The sequence below is a fragment of the Pseudophryne corroboree genome, chromosome 1, assembly GCF_028390025.1.
Source record: "Pseudophryne corroboree isolate aPseCor3 chromosome 1, aPseCor3.hap2, whole genome shotgun sequence".
Lineage (NCBI taxonomy): Eukaryota > Metazoa > Chordata > Amphibia > Anura > Myobatrachidae > Pseudophryne > Pseudophryne corroboree.
The window spans coordinates 560,887,154-560,907,577 of record NC_086444.1 but is presented as its reverse complement, the minus strand read 5'-3'; positions in this window follow the sequence as shown (position 1 = coordinate 560,907,577).

The following is a 20,424-nucleotide window of genomic DNA, read 5'->3' as shown; positions in this document are numbered from 1 at the left end:
CAGTGTCCAGCAGGTCCGTCATCAGTCATCATTACCTAATAAATATATATCTACCTGTCCGGCTGCAGTACTAGTGATATTATATATACATATATATATTGATTTCATATCATTATCATCCAGTCTATATTAGCAGCAGACACAGTACGTTAGTCCACGGCTGTAGCTACCTCTGTGTCGGCACTCGGCAGTCCATCCATAATTGTATACCACCTACCCGTGTTTTTTTTTTCTTCTTTCTTCTTGATACATACTACTATAGTAGCTTACTGTAGCAGTCTGCGGTGCTGCTGAGCTGACAGTGTCCAGCAGGTCCGTCATCAGTCATCATTACCTAATAAATATATATCTACCTGTCCGGCTGCAGTACTAGTGATATTATATATACATATATATATTGATTTCATATCATTATCATCCAGTCTATATTAGCAGCAGACACAGTACGGTAGTCCACGGCTGTAGCTACCTCTGTGTCGGCACTCGGCAGTCCATCCATAAGTATACTAGTATCCATCCATCTTCATTGTTTACCTGAGGTGCCTTTTAGTTGTGCCTATTAAAATATGGAGAACAAAAATGTTGAGGTTCCAAAATTAGGGAAAGATCAAGATCCACTTCCACCTCGTGCTGAAGCTGCTGCCACTAGTCATGGCCGAGACGATGAAATGCCAGCAACGTCGTCTGCCAAGGCCGATGCCCAATGTCATAGTACAGAGCATGTCAAATCCAAAACACCAAATATCAGTAAAAAAAGGACTTCAAAACCTAAAATAAAATTGTCGGAGGAGAAGCGTAAACTTGCCAATATGCCATTTACCACACGGAGTGGCAAGGAACGGCTGAGGCCCTGGCCTATGTTCATGGCTAGTGGTTCAGCTTCACATGAGGATGGAAGCACTCAGCCTCTCGCTAGAAAAATGAAAAGACTCAAGCTGGCAAAAGCAGTAGCACCGCAAAGAACTGTGCGTTCTTCGAAATCCCAAATCCACAAGGAGAGTCCGACTCCAATTGTGTCGGTTGCGATGCCTGACCTTCCCAACACTGGACGTGAAGAGCATGCGCCTTCCACCATTTGCACGCCCCCTGCAAGTGCTGGAAGGAGCACCCGCAGTCCAGTTCCTGATAGTCAGATTGAAGATGTCAGTGTTGAAGTACACCAGGATGAGGAGGATATGGGTGTTGCTGGCGCTGGGGAGAAAATTGACCAGGAGGATTCTGATGGTGAGGTGGTTTGTTTAAGTCAGGCGCCCGGGGAGACACCTGTTGTCCGTGGGAGGAATATGGCCACTGACATGCCTGGTGAAAATACCAAAAAAATCAGCTCTTCGGTGTGGAAGTATTTCAACAGAAATGCGGACAACAGGTGTCAAGCCGTGTGTTGCCTTTGTCAAGCTGTAATAAGTAGGGGTAAGGACGTTAACCACCTCGGAACATCCTCCCTTATACGTCACCTGCAGCGCATTCATAATAAGTCAGTGACAAGTTCAAAAACTTTGGGTGACAGCGGAAGCAGTCCACTGACCAGTAAATACCTTCCTCTTGTAACCAAGCTCACGCAAACCACCCCACCAACTCCCTCAGTGTCAATTTCCTCCTTCCCCAGGAATGCCAATAGTCCTGCAGGCCATGTCACTGGCAATTCTGACGATTCCTCTCCTGCCTGGGATTCCTCCGATGCATCCTTGCGTGTAACGCCTACTGCTGCTGGCGCTGCTGTTGTTGCTGCTGGGAGTCGATGGTCATCCCAGAGGGGAAGTCGTAAGACCACTTTTACTACTTCCACCAAGCAATTGACTGTCCAACAGTCCTTTGCGAGGAAGATGAAATATCACAGCAGTCATCCTACTGCAAAGCGGATAACTGAGGCCTTGGCATCCTGGGTGGTGAGAAACGTGGTTCCGGTATCCATCATTACTGCAGAGCCAACTAGAGACTTGTTGGAGGTACTGTGTCCCCGGTACCAAATACCATCTAGGTTCCATTTCTCTAGGCAGGCGATACCGAAAATGTACACAGACCTCAGAAAAAGAGTCACCAGTGTCCTAAAAAATGCAGCTGTACCCAATGTCCACTTAACCACGGACATGTGGACAAGTGGAGCAGGGCAGGGTCAGGACTATATGACTGTGACAGCCCACTGGGTAGATGTATGGACTCCCGCCGCAAGAACAGCAGCGGCGGCACCAGTAGCAGCATCTCGCAAACGCCAACTCTTTCCTAGGCAGGCTACGCTTTGTATCACCGCTTTCCAGAATACGCACACAGCTGAAAACCTCTTACGGCAACTGAGGAAGATCATCGCGGAATGGCTTACCCCAATTGGACTCTCCTGTGGATTTGTGGCATCGGACAACGCCAGCAATATTGTGTGTGCATTAAATCTGGGCAAATTCCAGCACGTCCCATGTTTTGCACATACCTTGAATTTGGTGGTGCAGAATTTTTTAAAAAACGACAGGGGCGTGCAAGAGATGCTGTCGGTGGCCAGAAGAATTGCGGGACACTTTCGGCGTACAGGCACCACGTACAGAAGACTGGAGCACCACCAAAAACAACTGAACCTGCCCTGCCATCATCTGAAGCAAGAAGTGGTAACGAGGTGGAATTCAACCCTCTATATGCTTCAGAGGTTGGAGGAGCAGCAAAAGGCCATTCAAGCCTATACAATTCAGCACGATATAGGAGGTGGAATGCACCTGTCTCAAGCGCAGTGGAGAATGATTTCAACGTTGTGCAAGGTTCTGCTGCCCTTTGAACTTGCCACACGTGAAGTCAGTTCAGACACTGCCAGCCTGAGTCAGGTCATTCCCCTCATCAGGCTTTTGCAGAAGAAGCTGGAGACATTGAAGGAGGAGCTAACACAGAGCGATTCCGCTAGGCATGTGGGACTTGTGGATGGAGCCCTTAATTCGCTTAACAAGGATTCACGGGTGGTCAATCTGTTGAAATCAGAGCACTACATTTTGGCCACCGTGCTCGATCCTAGATTTAAAGCCTACCTTGGATCTCTCTTTCCGGCAGACACAAGTCTACTGGGGTTGAAAGACCTGCTGGTGAGAAAATTGTCAAGTCAAGCGGAACGCGACCTGTCAACATCTCCTCCTTCACATTCTCCCGCAACTGGGGGTGCGAGGAAAAGGCTCAGAATTCCGAGCCCACCCGCTGGCGGTGATGCAGGGCAGTCTGGAGCGACTGCTGATGCTGACATCTGGTCCGGACTGAAGGACCTGACAACGATTACGGACATGTCGTCTACTGTCACTGCATATGATTCTCTCCCCATTGAAAGAATGGTGGAGGATTATATGAGTGACCGCATCCAAGTAGGCACGTCACACAGTCCGTACTTATACTGGCAGGAAAAAGAGGCAATTTGGAGGCCCTTGCACAAACTGGCTTTATTCTACCTAAGTTGCCCTCCCACAAGTGTGTACTCCGAAAGAGTGTTTAGTGCCGCCGCTCACCTTGTCAGCAATCGGCGTACGAGGTTACATCCAGAAAATGTGGAGAAGATGATGTTCATTAAAATGAATTATAATCAATTCCTCCGTGGAGACATTGGCCCTCATTCCGAGTTGATCGGTCGCAAGGCGAATTTAGCAGAGTTACACACGCTAAGCCGCCGCCTACTGGGAGTGAATCTTAGCTTCTTAAAATTGCGACCGATGTATTCGCAATAATGCGATTACTAACTACTTAGCAGTTTCAGAGTAGCTCCAGACTTACTCTGCCTGTGCGATCATTTCAGTGCTTGTCGTTCCTGGTTGACGTCACAAACACACCCAGCGTTCGCCCAGGCACTCCCACCGTTTCTCCGGCCACTCCTGCGTTTTTTCCGGAAACGGTAGCGTTTTCAGCCACACGCCCCTGAAACGCCGTGTTTCCGCCCAGTAACACCCATTTCCTGTCAATCACATTACGATCGCCGGAGCGAAGAAAAAGCCGTGAGTAAAAATACTTTCTTCATAGTAAAGTTACTTGGCGCAGTCGCAGTGCGAACATTGCGCATGCGTACTAAGCGGATTTTCACTGCGATGCGATGAAAAATACCAAGCGAACAACTCGGAATGAGGGCCATTGACCAGCAGCAATTGCCTCCACAAAGTACACAGGGAGCTGAGATGGTGGATTCCAGTGGGGACGAATTGATAATCTGTGAGGAGGGGGATGTACACGGTGATATATCGGAGGATGATGATGAGGTGGACATCTTGCCTCTGTAGAGCCAGTTTGTGCAAGGAGAGATTAATTGCTTCTTTTTTGGTGGGGGTCCAAACCATCCCGTCATTTCAGTCACAGTCGTGTTGCAGACCCTGTCACTGAAATGATGGGTTGGTTAAAGTGTGCATGTCCTGTTTATACAACATAAGGGTGGGTGGGAGGGCCCAAGGACAATTCCATCTTGCACCTCTTTTTTCTTTAATTTTTCTTTGCGTCATGTGCTGTTTGTGGAGTGTTTTTTGGAAGGGCCATCCTGCGTGACACTGCAGTGCCACTCCTAGATGGGCCCGGTGTTTGTGTCGGCCACTAGGGTCGCTTATCTTACTCACACAGCTACCTCATTGCGCCTCTTTTTTTCTTTGCGTCATGTGCTGTTTGGGGAGTGTTTTTTGGAAGGGCAATCCTGCGTGACACTGCAGTGCCACTCCTAGATGGGCCCGGTGTTTGTGTCGGCCACTAGGGTCGCTTATCTTACTCACACAGCTACCTCATTGCGCCTCTTTTTTTCTTTGCGTCATGTGCTGTTTGGGGAGTGTTTTTTGGAAGGGCCATCCTGCGTGACACTGCAGTGCCACTCCTAGATGGGCCCGGTGTTTGTGTCGGCCACTAGGGTCGCTTATCTTACTCACACAGCTACCTCATTGCGCCTCTTTTTTTCTTTGCGTCATGTGCTGTTTGGGGAGTGTTTTTTGGAAGGGCCATCCTGCGTGACACTGCAGTGCCACTCCTAGATGGGCCCGGTGTTTGTGTCGGCCACTAGGGTCGCTTATCTTACTCACACAGCTACCTCATTGCGCCTCTTTTTTTCTTTGCGTCATGTGCTGTTTGGGGAGTGTTTTTTGGAAGGGCCATCCTGCGTGACACTGCAGTGCCACTCCTAGATGGGCCCGGTGTTTGTGTCGGCCACTAGGGTCGCTTATCTTACTCACACAGCTACCTCATTGCGCCTCTTTTTTTCTTTGCGTCATGTGCTGTTTGGGGAGGGTTTTTTGGAAGGGACATCCTGCGTGACACTGCAGTGCCACTCCTAGATGGGCCCGGTGTTTGTGTCGGCCACTAGGGTCGCTTATCTTACTCACACAGCTACCTCATTGCGCCTCTTTTTTTCTTTGCGTCATGTGCTGTTTGGGGAGTGTTTTTTGGAAGGGCCATCCTGCGTGACACTGCAGTGCCACTCCTAGATGGGCCCGGTGTTTGTGTCGGCCACTAGGGTCGCTTATCTTACTCACACAGCTACCTCATTGCGCCTCTTTTTTTCTTTGCGTCATGTGCTGTTTGGGGAGTGTTTTTTGGAAGGGCCATCCTGCGTGACACTGCAGTGCCACTCCTAGATGGGCCAGGTGTTTGTGTCGGCCACTAGGGTCGCTTAGCTTAGTCATCCAGCGACCTCGGTGCAAATTTTAGGACTAAAAATAATATTGTGAGGTGTGAGGTATTCAGAATAGACTGAAAATTAGTGGAAATTATGGTTTTTGAGGTTAATAATACTTTGGGATCAAAATGACCCCCAAATTCTATGATTTAAGCTGTTTTTTAGGTTTTTTGGAAAAAAACACCCGAATCCAAAACACACCCGAATCCGACAAAAAAAATTCGGTGAGGTTTTGCCAAAACGCGGTCGAACCCAAAACACGGCCGCGGAACCGAACCCAAAACCAAAACACAAAACCCGAAAAATTTCCGGCGCTCATCTCTACTTGACAGGAGGCTGCTGTCTCGGTGCTATTTCCGAGGCTCCGCTCCCGTGCCCGTCCGAAGACCCGCCCCCTTGCAACACGAAGAGGTCAGGGCACAGGCTACCCAGTTTGGGGTGGGGGTGAATGTGCAGCTGGAGGTGAGTGAGCTGCTGTATTTGCTGACAGGAAATGTTTTTTTTTCCTGTCAGCACTGGCTACTACCTGCACTGCAGGGAGGTCTGTGGGCCTATTTTCAATGGGGGGCTTGGAGCTGCAGCTCCATCCGCCGCATTGTTAATCCGGCCATGGGCAAAACCATGTGCAGTGCAGGTGTGGCAGATTTAACATGTGCAGAGAGAGTTGGATTTGGGTGTGGTGTGTTCAATCTGCAATCTAAATTGCAGTGTAAAAATAAAGCAGCCAGTATTTACCCTGCACAGAAACAAAATAACCCACCCAAATCTAACTCTCTCTGCACATGTTATATCTGCCTCCCCTGCAGTGCAAATGGTTTTGCCCAACTGCTAACAAAGTTCCTGCTGCGATCAACTCAGAATTACCCCCATAGTAACATAGTAACATAGTATCTAAGGTTGAAAAAAGACAATTGTCCATCGAGTTCAACCTATTTGTGGTCTCCTATGCACGATTATTTTGTATAAAATTTTGACTGAAGTTGATGACCGCCGTTACATTTTACCCCTCTTTTTTATAATAACCATAGTGCGTGACTATGCCCCGTAACCCTGGATATCATTATCCATTAGGAATTTATCTAACCCATTCTTAAAGGTGTTGACTGAGTCGGCCATTACAACTCCCTCAGGCAGGGAATTCCAAACACGTATCGTCCTTACCGTAAAAAAGCCTTTACGCCGTATTGTGCGGAATCTCCTCTCCTCTAACGTGAGCGAGTGTCCACGAGTTCTCTGTGTCGATCTAACCAAAAACAGGTCCTGCGCAAGATCTGTATATTGTCCCCTTATATATTTGTAAATGTTGATCATGTCCCCTCTTAATCTCCTCTTTTCCAGTGTAAACATGCCTAGTCTTGCAAGCCTTTCCTCGTATTCCAGCATCTCCATACCCTTAATTAGTTTGGTCGCCCGCCTCTGAACCTTTTCTAGCTCCAGGATATCCTTTTTGTAGTAAGGTGCCCAGAATTGTACACAGTATTCAAGGTGTGGCCTCACAAGTGATTTATATAACGGGAGTATAATACTCTCGTCCCCAGCATCAATTCCCCATTTTATGCATGCTAATATCTTATTAGCCTTCTTTGCTGCAGTCCTACTTTGGGTACTACTGCTTAGTTTGCTATCTATGAGGACACCTAAGTTATTTTCTAGTACAGAATCCCCTAATTTTACCCCATTTAGTAGGTAGGTGTTATTTTTGTTCTTGTTACCACAGTGCATTACCTTACACTTGTCTGTATTGAAGCGCATTCTCCATTTCACTGCCCAAGCTTCTAATTTAACTAAGTCATTCTGAAGCGACTCAGCATCCCCCTCCGCATTTATAACTTTACACAATTTGGTATCATCTGCAAAAATTGACACATGCTCTCTAGACCTTCCGTTAGGTCGTTAATGAAAATATTGAACAATAGCGGTCCTAATACTGAGCCTTGCGGCACACCACTTAGCACTTCAGTCCAATTTGAAAAAGATCCATGCGCTGCTCCCTATTATCTAACCAGTTTTTGACCCAAATGCATATTGGGGGTCATTCCGAGTTGTTCGCTCGCAAGCTGCTTTTAGCAGCTTTGCACACGCTAAGCCGCCGCCTACTGGGAGTGAATCTTAGCTTATCAAAATTGCGAACGAAAGATTAGCAGAATTGCGAATAGACACTTCTTAGCAGTTTCTGAGTAGCTCCAGACTTACTCGGCATCTGCGATCAGTTCAGTCAGTTTCGTTCCTGGTTTGACGTCACAAACACACCCAGCGTTCGCCCAGACACTCCTCCGTTTCTCCAGCCACTCCCGCGTTTTTCCCAGAAACGGTAGCGTTTTTTCGCACACACCCATAAAACGGCCAGTTTCCGCCCAGAAACACCCACTTCCTGTCAATCACATTACGATCACCAGAACGAAGAAAAAACCTCGTAATGCTGTGAGTAAAATACCTAACTGAATAGCAAATTTACTTAGTGCAGTCGCACTGCGGACATTGCGCATGCGCATTAGCGACTAATCGCTCCGTTGCGAGAAAAAAATAACGAGCGAACAACTCGGAATGACCCCCATTGTGTAGTAGTGTCCATTATTAATGTTACACCGCACAGCAGTAGTACAGTAGTACCCCTTATACATACTATGCCACACAGTAGAACAACTTATACACATTATGCCACACAGTAGTAGTGCACCTTTCACAGTATGCTCACACAGTAGTAGTGCCCCTTATACATTAAGCCCATGCAGTAGTGCCCCTTACACATTAAGCCCACACAGTAGTAGCAGCTGTGACCAGCACAGTATGGGTGTGGTCAGAGCCACATGATGTGTACACCCCCTACACTATCAGCCTCACTGTCTCTCTAAATACATAAAAATAGAAACATTTCCAGAAAAAAAAATAGAAAAATAATTTTAAATCGTATGATTTATGGGCAACTGTGTGGCAGCTAGGCAGCTGGTCATCATAATACTTCCATGATGATGGGGCTAATTTGTGTAGAAGCCTGGAGCTGTAACGCCACCCATACCTGTTTTATAAGCATGCCCTGGCAGCAGGTATAGTGATCCTCAGGTAAATATGGGTTTTTATGACCGAATAAATAAATTATAACAATTTATTTATAAGTATTGTTTCTATATGTAAATGTTGTATAGATCATAGCATTTTTACGTTTGTTGTATGTGTAATGTCCACCCACAAACAAACACATGACATTTACGGTGCCGAAAACTTGAACTAAATTGTGGGGTGCTAGTGTGAGTCAGGTTCGGGTGATCAGAGCGGCAGACCTGCTTTACCTCTCAGACACAATGACAACACAAACATAATATAGTATCCAACTCCATTTTATTATCCTAACAAAATTTACAAGTGGCAGGTAAACAGGAAACTGGCGCACAATTGAAGCAGGCTGGTTATGGCTTCTAAATAACAGTCTCAAGTAACCAGCGTTAGCAATACAGGTAGCAGGTAAGCAAGTAACTGGTGCACAATTGAAGCAGGCTGGTTATGGCTTCTAAATAATAGTCTCAGGTAACCAGCGTCAGCAATACAGGTAGCAGGTAAGCAGGAACTTGTGCACGATTAAAGCAGGCTGGTTATGGCTATTAAACGACAGTCTCAGGTAACCAGCGTTAGCAATACAAGTAGCAGGTAAGCAGGTAACTTGTGCACAATTAAAGCAGGCTGGTTATGGCTACTAAACAACAGTCTCAGGTAACCAGCGTCAGCAATACAGGTAGCAGGTAAGCAGGAACTTGTGCACGATTAAAGCAGGCTGGTTATGGCTATTAAACGACAGTCTCAGGTAACCAGCGTTAGCAATACAAGTAGCAGGTCAGCAGGTAACTTGTGCACAATTAAAGCAGGCTGGTTATGGCTACTAAACAACAGTCTCAGGTAACCAGCGTCAGCAATACAGGTAGCAGGTAAGCAGGAACTTGTGCACGATTAAAGCAGGCTGGTTATGGCTATTAAACGACAGTCTCAGGTAACCAGCGTTAGCAATACAAGTAGCAGGTAAGCAGGTAACTTGTGCACAATTAAAGCAGGCTGGTTATGGCTACTAAACAACAGTCTCAGGTAACCAGCGTCAGCAATACAGGTAGCAGGTAAGCAGGAACTTGTGCACGATTAAAGCAGGCTGGTTATGGCTATTAAACGACAGTCTCAGGTAACCAGCGTTAGCAATACAAGTAGCAGGTAAGCAGGAACTTGTGCACGATTAAAGCAGGCTGGTTATGGCTATTAAACGACAGTCTCAGGTAACCAGCGTTAGCAATACAGGTAGCAGGTAAGCAGGAACTTGTGCACAATTAAAGCAGGCTGGTTATGGCTACTAAACAACAGTCTCAGGTAACCAGCGTCAGCAATACAGGTAGCAGGTAAGCAGGAACTTGTGCACGATTAAAGCCGGCTGGTTATGGCTATTAAACGACAGTCTCAGGTAACCAGCGTTAGCAATACAAGTAGCAGGTCAGCAGGTAACTTGTGCACAATTAAAGCAGGCTGGTTATGGCTACTAAACAACAGTCTCAGGTAACCAGCGTCAGCAATACAGGTAGCAGGTAAGCAGGAACTTGTGCACGATTAAAGCAGGCTGGTTATGGCTATTAAACGACAGTCTCAGGTAACCAGCGTCAGCAATACAAGTAGCAGGTAAGCAGGAACTTGTGCACGATTAAAGCAGGCTGGTTATGGCTATTAAACGACAATCTCAGGTAACCAGCGTTAGCAATACAAGTAGCAGGTAAGCAGGAACTTGTGCACGATTAAAGCAGGCTGGTTATGGCTATTAAACGACAGTCTCAGGTAACCAGCGTCAGCAATACAGGTAGCAGGTAAGCAGGAACTTGTGCACGATTAAAGCAGGCTGGTTATGGCTATTAAACGACAGTCTCAGGTAACCAGCGTTATCAATACAAGTAGCAGGTAAGCAGGTAACTTGTGCACAATTAAAGCAGGCTGGTTATGGCTTGTAAACAACAGTCTCAGGTAACCAGCGTTCCTTAGTAGCGGATAAATGCATTAACATTAGCTTTCACACTGCTGGGCGGAGCTTGCATAAAAAAGAACTATCAGTACCAGCATTCCTTAATAGCAGATAAATGCATTAACATTAGCTTTCACACTGCTGGGCGGAACTTGCAATAAAAGAACTATCAGTACCAGCATTCCTTAATAGCAGATAAATGCATTAACATTAGCTTTCACACTGCTGGGCGGAGCTTGCATAAAAAAGAACTATCAGTACCAGCATTCCTTAATAGCAGACAAATGCATTAACATTAGCTTTCACACTGCTGGGCGGAGCTTGCATAAAAAGAACTATCAGTACCAGCATTCCTTAATAGCAGATAAATGCATTAACATTAGCTTTCACACTGCTGGGCGGAGCTTGCAATAAAAGAACTATCAGTACCAGCATTCCTTAATAGCAGATAAATGCATTAACATTAGCTTTCACACTGCTGGGCGGAGCTTGCATAAAAAAGAACTATCAGTACCAGCATTCCTTAATAGCAGATAAATGCATTAACATTAGCTTTCACACTGCTGGGCGGAGCTTGCATAAAAAAAAAGAACTATCAGTACCAGCATTCCTTAATAGCAGATAAATGCATTAACATTAGCTTTCATACTGCTGGGCGGAGCTTGCATAAAAAGAACTATCAGTACCAGCATTCCTTAATAGCAGATAAATGCATTAACATTAGCTTTCACACTGCTGGGCGGAGCTTGCATAAAAAGAACTATCAGTACCAGCATTCCTTAATAGCAGATAAATGCATTAACATTAGCTTTCACACTGCTGGGCGGAGCTTGCATAAAAAGAACTATCAGTACCAGCATTCCTTAATAGCAGATAAATGCATTAACATTAGCTTTTACACTGCTTGGCGGAACTTGCAATAAAAGAACTATCAGTACCAGCATTCCTTAATAGCAGATAAATGCATTAACATTAGCTTTCACACTGCTGGGCGGAACTTGCATAAAAAGAACTATCAGTACCAGCATTCCTTAATAGCAGATAAATACATTCACAAATATATAAGGGCAGTCTACCCCCTTTTACAACATTCCAAAACAAATATGCGGGACACAGCACTAGTGGGGAGCCTCTTCCCCTGGAATACAATATATTGCCCCCAGATTACAGAGTCTTTGCAGCAGAAGGGGTTAAGCCAGGCACATACAAATGAGGGGAGCGCAACTCCTAATTATCTAAACTTGCGGGGGTACTGTGATGAGGGGAGCCCACCCCTTTTATTATTAATTGTCTCACCGGGGCACTCATGAAGGGCAACCTACCCACTTAGTAAATATGTTCCCCAAATGCAGAGTTCATGCAGCGGAAGGGGTTAAATACCGGACACAGGGGATCTTAGGGGTGTCTACACCTTTTTTCAAATACTATGTCCCCTATTAGCAGAGTTTTTGCAGCGGAGGGCACAACAGGGGCAGAGTTTCTGGCAGCGGAAGGGTTGTTTGCAAGTTCTCACCCATCGCTGCGGCGCTTCTGCCACCTCCGATCCTCCGCATCTTCAGCGTGGCTGTCTGGAGTCTCCCTCCTCAGTCTCCGGTCCGGTCTACTCCTCTTCAGCTGCCGCCGCGCCGTCTCCGGGTCTTCACTCCTCTTGTGCAGCAGACTCCGGTCCGCGCCGTCATCTCTACGCTGGGGTCTTCTCGGGTCCTCGCCGTACTCCAGCCGCCAGGGGTCCTCGCTGGGGTCTTCTTCCCGGGGTCGTCCTTCGAGGTGCCTGCGCGCTTCTCATCTGCCGCTCCTTGGAATCCAGGGGACGGATGTCATCACTGCTCTGCTGGACGGGCTGCGGTTCCTCCGGCCCAGCGCTCCAGTCTCTCAGCAGCGGCGGCTCTTCTCCGCACTCCATCCCCGCTGGCACTGACGCGGCCAGCTCTTCTCCTCAGGCAGGGTCTCCGGCATTCTTCTGGCACTGGTGCTCCGGTCGCTGGTTCTCCCCTCGGCTTCTTCTCTGCGCAGACGGTCCTCACACACTGGCAGGCGGCTCCTGGGGCTACATGGCGACACCTTCCCCAGGTAATCTTCCCATTCCTCCAGGGCTCCTCTGGCAGCGATCCTCCCAGCGCTGCATACTCCAGTCTTCAGGCTCTGGACACTACATGGCTCCACTTCCCCAGGTACATATTCCCATTCCTCCAGGTCTCCTCTGGCAGCGATCCTCCCAGCGCTGCATACTCCAGTCTTCAGGCTCTGGACACTACATGGCTCCACTTCCCCAGGTACATATTCCCATTCCTCCAGGTCTCTTTCTCCTGTGCTGTGAGGCTTCTTTTAAGGGTCCTGGTGCTCCTCCACCTCCCCTCTCCTCTATGATGACTGGCTCCCGGGGCCCCAGCAACAGACCACCTCCTGGTCACTCTGCCCTACAACCCAGGGGACCCAATCAGCTGGGGACATGTTTCCCAGACTTTTTATGTTGCTGGGTAAGAAGTGACAGGACCAGAGAATTGGCGGCAAAATCCCTGTCCCAAGCTGACAGGGTCACATAAAGTTCAGCCCACAATCTACTCTGGGACTTGTAGTTCCACAATGTAAACAAAAAAAAAAAATCACAAGGGGATCTCCATGGTGCAATAGCTTCAGGGTATTACATTCTTCCCCCCTAAAATTATACGTGTCATCACGTATACACCTTAACACTATACATCGGTTAACATAAGCCTTGAACTGGGTACAGCTCTGTTGGCAAACAAGTCATTGTGTCTGGAGCACAGGCCCGCCTGCGATTCTCTGATCCTGTTCGTGACGCCAAAATTTATGTAATGTCCACCCACAAACAAACACATGACATTTACGGTGCCGAAAACTTGAACTAAATTGTGGGGTGCTAGTGTGAGTCAGGTTCGGGTGATCAGAGCGGCAGACCTGCTTTACCTCTCAGACACAATGACAACACAAACATAATATAGTATCCAACTCCATTTTATTATCCTAACAAAATTTACAAGTGGCAGGTAAACAGGAAACTGGCGCACAATTGAAGCAGGCTGGTTATGGCTTCTAAATAACAGTCTCAAGTAACCAGCGTTAGCAATACAGGTAGCAGGTAAGCAAGTAACTGGTGCACAATTGAAGCAGGCTGGTTATGGCTTCTAAATAATAGTCTCAGGTAACCAGCGTCAGCAATACAGGTAGCAGGTAAGCAGGAACTTGTGCACGATTAAAGCAGGCTGGTTATGGCTATTAAACGACAGTCTCAGGTAACCAGCGTTAGCAATACAAGTAGCAGGTAAGCAGGTAACTTGTGCACAATTAAAGCAGGCTGGTTATGGCTACTAAACAACAGTCTCAGGTAACCAGCGTCAGCAATACAGGTAGCAGGTAAGCAGGAACTTGTGCACGATTAAAGCAGGCTGGTTATGGCTATTAAACGACAGTCTCAGGTAACCAGCGTTAGCAATACAAGTAGCAGGTAAGCAGGTAACTTGTGCACAATTAAAGCAGGCTGGTTATGGCTATTAAACGACAGTCTCAGGTAACCAGCGTTAGCAATACAAGTAGCAGGTCAGCAGGTAACTTGTGCACAATTAAAGCAGGCTGGTTATGGCTACTAAACAACAGTCTCAGGTAACCAGCGTCAGCAATACAGGTAGCAGGTAAGCAGGAACTTGTGCACGATTAAAGCAGGCTGGTTATGGCTATTAAACGACAGTCTCAGGTAACCAGCGTCAGCAATACAAGTAGCAGGTAAGCAGGAACTTGTGCACGATTAAAGCAGGCTGGTTATGGCTATTAAACGACAATCTCAGGTAACCAGCGTTAGCAATACAAGTAGCAGGTAAGCAGGAACTTGTGCACGATTAAAGCAGGCTGGTTATGGCTATTAAACGACAGTCTCAGGTAACCAGCGTCAGCAATACAGGTAGCAGGTAAGCAGGAACTTGTGCACGATTAAAGCAGGCTGGTTATGGCTATTAAACGACAGTCTCAGGTAACCAGCGTTATCAATACAAGTAGCAGGTAAGCAGGTAACTTGTGCACAATTAAAGCAGGCTGGTTATGGCTTGTAAACAACAGTCTCAGGTAACCAGCGTTCCTTAGTAGCGGATAAATGCATTAACATTAGCTTTCACACTGCTGGGCGGAGCTTGCATAAAAAAGAACTATCAGTACCAGCATTCCTTAATAGCAGATAAATGCATTAACATTAGCTTTCACACTGCTGGGCGGAACTTGCAATAAAAGAACTATCAGTACCAGCATTCCTTAATAGCAGATAAATGCATTAACATTAGCTTTCACACTGCTGGGCGGAGCTTGCATAAAAAAGAACTATCAGTACCAGCATTCCTTAATAGCAGACAAATGCATTAACATTAGCTTTCACACTGCTGGGCGGAGCTTGCATAAAAAGAACTATCAGTACCAGCATTCCTTAATAGCAGATAAATGCATTAACATTAGCTTTCACACTGCTGGGCGGAGCTTGCAATAAAAGAACTATCAGTACCAGCATTCCTTAATAGCAGATAAATGCATTAACATTAGCTTTCACACTGCTGGGCGGAGCTTGCATAAAAAAGAACTATCAGTACCAGCATTCCTTAATAGCAGACAAATGCATTAACATTAGCTTTCACACTGCTGGGCGGAGCTTGCATAAAAAAAAAGAACTATCAGTACCAGCATTCCTTAATAGCAGATAAATGCATTAACATTAGCTTTCATACTGCTGGGCGGAGCTTGCATAAAAAGAACTATCAGTACCAGCATTCCTTAATAGCAGATAAATGCATTAACATTAGCTTTCACACTGCTGGGCGGAGCTTGCATAAAAAGAACTATCAGTACCAGCATTCCTTAATAGCAGATAAATGCATTAACATTAGCTTTCACACTGCTGGGCGGAGCTTGCATAAAAAGAACTATCAGTACCAGCATTCCTTAATAGCAGATAAATGCATTAACATTAGCTTTCACACTGCTTGGCGGAACTTGCAATAAAAGAACTATCAGTACCAGCATTCCTTAATAGCAGATAAATGCATTAACATTAGCTTTCACACTGCTGGGCGGAACTTGCATAAAAAGAACTATCAGTACCAGCATTCCTTAATAGCAGATAAATACATTCACAAATATATAAGGGCAGTCTACCCCCTTTTACAACATTCCAAAACAAATATGCGGGACACAGCACTAGTGGGGAGCCTCTTCCCCTGGAATACAATATATTGCCCCCAGATTACAGAGTCTTTGCAGCAGAAGGGGTTAAGCCAGGCACATACAAATGAGGGGAGCGCAACTCCTAATTATCTAAACTTGCGGGGGTACTGTGATGAGGGGAGCCCACCCCTTTTATTATTAATTGTCTCACCGGGGCACTCATGAAGGGCAACCTACCCACTTAGTAAATATGTTCCCCAAATGCAGAGTTCATGCAGCGGAAGGGGTTAAATACCGGACACAGGGGATCTTAGGGGTGTCTACACCTTTTTTCAAATACTATGTCCCCTATTAGCAGAGTTTTTGCAGCGGAGGGCACAACAGGGGCAGAGTTTCTGGCAGCGGAAGGGTTGTTTGCAAGTTCTCACCCATCGCTGCGGCGCTTCTGCCACCTCCGATCCTCCGCATCTTCAGCGTGGCTGTCTGGAGTCTCCCTCCTCAGTCTCCGGTCCGGTCTACTCCTCTTCAGCTGCCGCCGCGCCGTCTCCGGGTCTTCACTCCTCTTGTGCAGCAGACTCCGGTCCGCGCCGTCATCTCTACGCTGGGGTCTTCTCGGGTCCTCGCCGTACTCCAGCCGCCAGGGGTCCTCGCTGGGGTCTTCTTCCCGGGGTCGTCCTTCGAGGTGCCTGCGCGCTTCTCATCTGCCGCTCCTTGGAATCCAGGGGACGGATGTCATCACTGCTCTGCTGGACGGGCTGCGGTTCCTCCGGCCCAGCGCTCCAGTCTCTCAGCAGCGGCGGCTCTTCTCCGCACTCCATCCCCGCTGGCACTGACGCGGCCAGCTCTTCTCCTCAGGCAGGGTCTCCGGCATTCTTCTGGCACTGGTGCTCCGGTCGCTGGTTCTCCCCTCGGCTTCTTCTCTGCGCAGACGGTCCTCACACACTGGCAGGCGGCTCCTGGGGCTACATGGCGACACCTTCCCCAGGTAATCTTCCCATTCCTCCAGGGCTCCTCTGGCAGCGATCCTCCCAGCGCTGCATACTCCAGTCTTCAGGCTCTGGACACTACATGGCTCCACTTCCCCAGGTACATATTCCCATTCCTCCAGGTCTCCTCTGGCAGCGATCCTCCCAGCACTGCATACTCCAGTCTTCAGGCTCTGGACACTACATGGCTCCACTTCCCCAGGTACATATTCCCATTCCTCCAGGTCTCTTTCTCCTGTGCTGTGAGGCTTCTTTTAAGGGTCCTGGTGCTCCTCCACCTCCCCTCTCCTCTATGATGACTGGCTCCCGGGGCCCCAGCAACAGACCACCTCCTGGTCACTCTGCCCTACAACCCAGGGGACCCAATCAGCTGGGGACATGTTTCCCAGACTTTTTATGTTGCTGGGTAAGAAGTGACAGGACCAGAGAATTGGCGGCAAAATCCCTGTCCCAAGCTGACAGGGTCACATAAAGTTCAGCCCACAATCTACTCTGGGACTTGTAGTTCCACAATGTAAAAAAAAAAAAATAAATCACAAGGGGATCTCCATGGTGCAATAGCTTCAGGGTATTACATATGTGTAATCATTTTACAGTGATACAGCAGTCTGAATGTACTGACAATACTAAAAATATTTTATTGTATCCTTTACCATATTTGCCAAGTGTAATTTTGTTTTGTTTCTTTGTGTATTGTGCAATGTTAATGTGTTATTTTCATGGGTTTGGGCTGAAATGCCGACGTACGGGATGCCGATGGTCAGAATACCGACCACGGTATATACTGATTATTAGAATCCCAAGAGGGGTCAGGTAAGTATGCTAACCCTCCCTTACCTCAGCCTAAACCTAACACCCCCCTCCCCGCAGCCTAACCCTAACCCTCCCCGGTGGTGCCTACCTCTAACCCCCCTTCCCACAGCTTAAACCTAACCCCCCTCACCACAGCCTAACCCTAACCTTCCCACCCTAGGCATAATCTAACCCTACCAGGGGGTGCCTAAACCTACCCTCCCCATCCCGCAGCCTTAACTTAACCCCCCCCCCCCCCCCTCACTACAGCCTAACCCTAACCCTCCTCTCGCAACCTAAACATTCCGATCAGTGTCAGGATTACAGTGTTGGTATCTTGACTGCTGAGATACTGACTGGATCCCCTTTTCAAAGACTCACCTTCACGATGTGGGGAGCATGTCCCAGCAATCTCCTCCTGTGAAAGCAACGGAATGTGTCTTGGAGGCTGATGATATGTCTCACTTTGTATGCTGGAGCAGTGGATGGACCTATAAAGCATAAAACGTTTTTAATATACACATTATTTTATGTTACTATGTTGGGTTTGAGCATGTACTTACAGACCTCTTCCTGCTCATCAGTCTGTGTTTGGCTTGCAAGGGGTCTCTGAGATGCTGATTGGGTGTTCTGAATTTAAATGTACACAAAATTATTACTTCTTATCATTTAATGAAACCTTTTTTCTCTGACGTCCTAGTGGATGCTGGGAACTCCGTAAGGACCATGGGGATTAGCGGCTCCGCAGGAGACTGGGCACAAAAAAGAAAGCTTTAGGACTACCTGGTGTGCACTGACTCCTCCCCCTATGACCCTCCTCCAAGCCTCAGTTAGATTTTTGTGCCCGACCGAGCTGGGTGCAATCTAGGGGGCTCTCCTGAGCTTCTTAGAAAAAGTTAGTTTTAGGTTTTTTATTTTCAGTGAGACCTGCTGGCAACAGGCTCACTGCATCGAGGGACTAAGGGGAGAAGAAGCGAACCTGCCTGCTTGCAGCCAGCTTGGGCTTCTTAGGCTACTGGACACCATTAGCTCCAGAGGGACCGAACACAGGCCCAGCCTCGGAGTCCGGTCCCAGAGCCGCGCCGCCGGCCCCCTTACAGAGCCAGAAGCAAGAAGAGGTCCGGAAAATCGGCGGCAGAAGACATCAGTCTTCACCAAGGTAGCGTACAGCACTGCAGCTGTGCGCCATTGCTCCTCATGCACACCACACACTCCGGTCACTGATGGGTGCAGGGCGCTGGGGGGGGGGGGGGGCGCCCTGAGCAGCAATATAAACACCTTGGCTGGCAAAAATACATCACATATAACCCCCAGGGCTATATGGATGTATATTAACCCCTGCCAGATTCCAGAAAAAAACGGGAGAAAAGTCAGCCGAGAAGGGGGCGGAGCCTATCTCCTCAGCACACTGGCGCCATTTTCCCTCACAGCTCCGTTGGAGGGAAGCTCCCTGGCTCTCCCCTGCAGTTAATACACTACAGAAAGGGTTAAAAAGAGAGGAGGGGCACAATTTAGGCGCAGTATACAAATATATGCAGCTATAAGGGAAAACACTTTTGTATAGGTGCTATCCCTGTGATATATAGCGCCCTGGTGTGTGCTGGCATACTCTCCCTCTGTCTCCCCAAAGGGCTTTGTGGGGTCCTGTCCTCTATCAGAGCATTCCCTGTGTGTGTGCTGTGTGTCGGTACGGCTGTGTCGACAGGTATGTGGAGGATAATGAGGTGGAGGCGGAGCGAATGCCTGTAAATATGTTGTCACCCCCTGCGGGGTCGACACCGGGGTGGTTGAACTTATGGAAGGATTATGGGAAAGTGTCAACTCCTTACATAAAAGGTCGACGACACGGAACAGCCGGCTACTCAGCTTGTGCCTGTTCCAGCGTCTCAAATGTCATGGGGGGCTTTAAAATCGCCCGCTACCTCAAATAACAGACACAGATGTCGACACGGATACTGACTCCAGTGTCGACATCGATGAGACTGGTGTACCCTCCAAATAGGTCCACCCGTTACAGGATTGAGGCAATGAAAAATGTATTACACATTTATGATTATACCCCAGGTACCACATAAAAGGGTATGGTGTTTGGTGAGAGAAAACTATTAGTAGTTTTTCCTGCATCTGAGAAATTAAATGAGGTGTGTGAGGAAGAGTGGTCTTCCCCCGGTAAGAAATTGATAATTTCTACAACGGTTATTGGCAGCGTACCCTTTCCCGCCAGAGGATAGGTCACGCGGGGAAACACCCCATAGGGTAGATACAGCGCTTACACGCTTATCAGAAAAGGTGGCACTACCGTCTCCGGATACGGCCGCCCTGAAGGAACCTGCTGATAGAAAGCAGGAGGTTACCCTATAAGATATGGTCACACACTAGGGCATTATATTGCGACCAGCCGTTGCTTCGGCATGGATGTGCAGTGCTCCCGCTGCGTGGTCAGATTCCCTGTCGGAAAATAACTATGGATAGGGACAATATTTTGCTGAAAATAGAGCATATAAAAGACGTGGTCTTATACATGCGTGATGCTCAGAGGGATATTTGCCGGCTGGCATCAAAAATAAGCGCTAGGTCCATTGCCGCCAGACGGGGGTTATGGACTTGACAATGGTCAGGCGATGCCGACTCGAATCGGCACATGGAAGTTGCCCTATAAGGGGGTAAAACTGTTTGGGGATAGTTTTTCAGACCTCGTTTCCACAGCTACTGCTGGGAAATCGATTTTTTTGCCACAGGCTACCCCACAACAAAGGAAAGCACCGTATCATCAAGTACAGTCCTTTCGGCCCCAGAAAAGCAAGAGGGCTAGAGGCTCATCCTTTCTGCCGAGAGGCAAAGGTAGAGGAAAAAAGCTGCAACACACAGCTAGTTCCCAAGAGCAGAAGTCCTCCCTGCGTCCGGTAGGT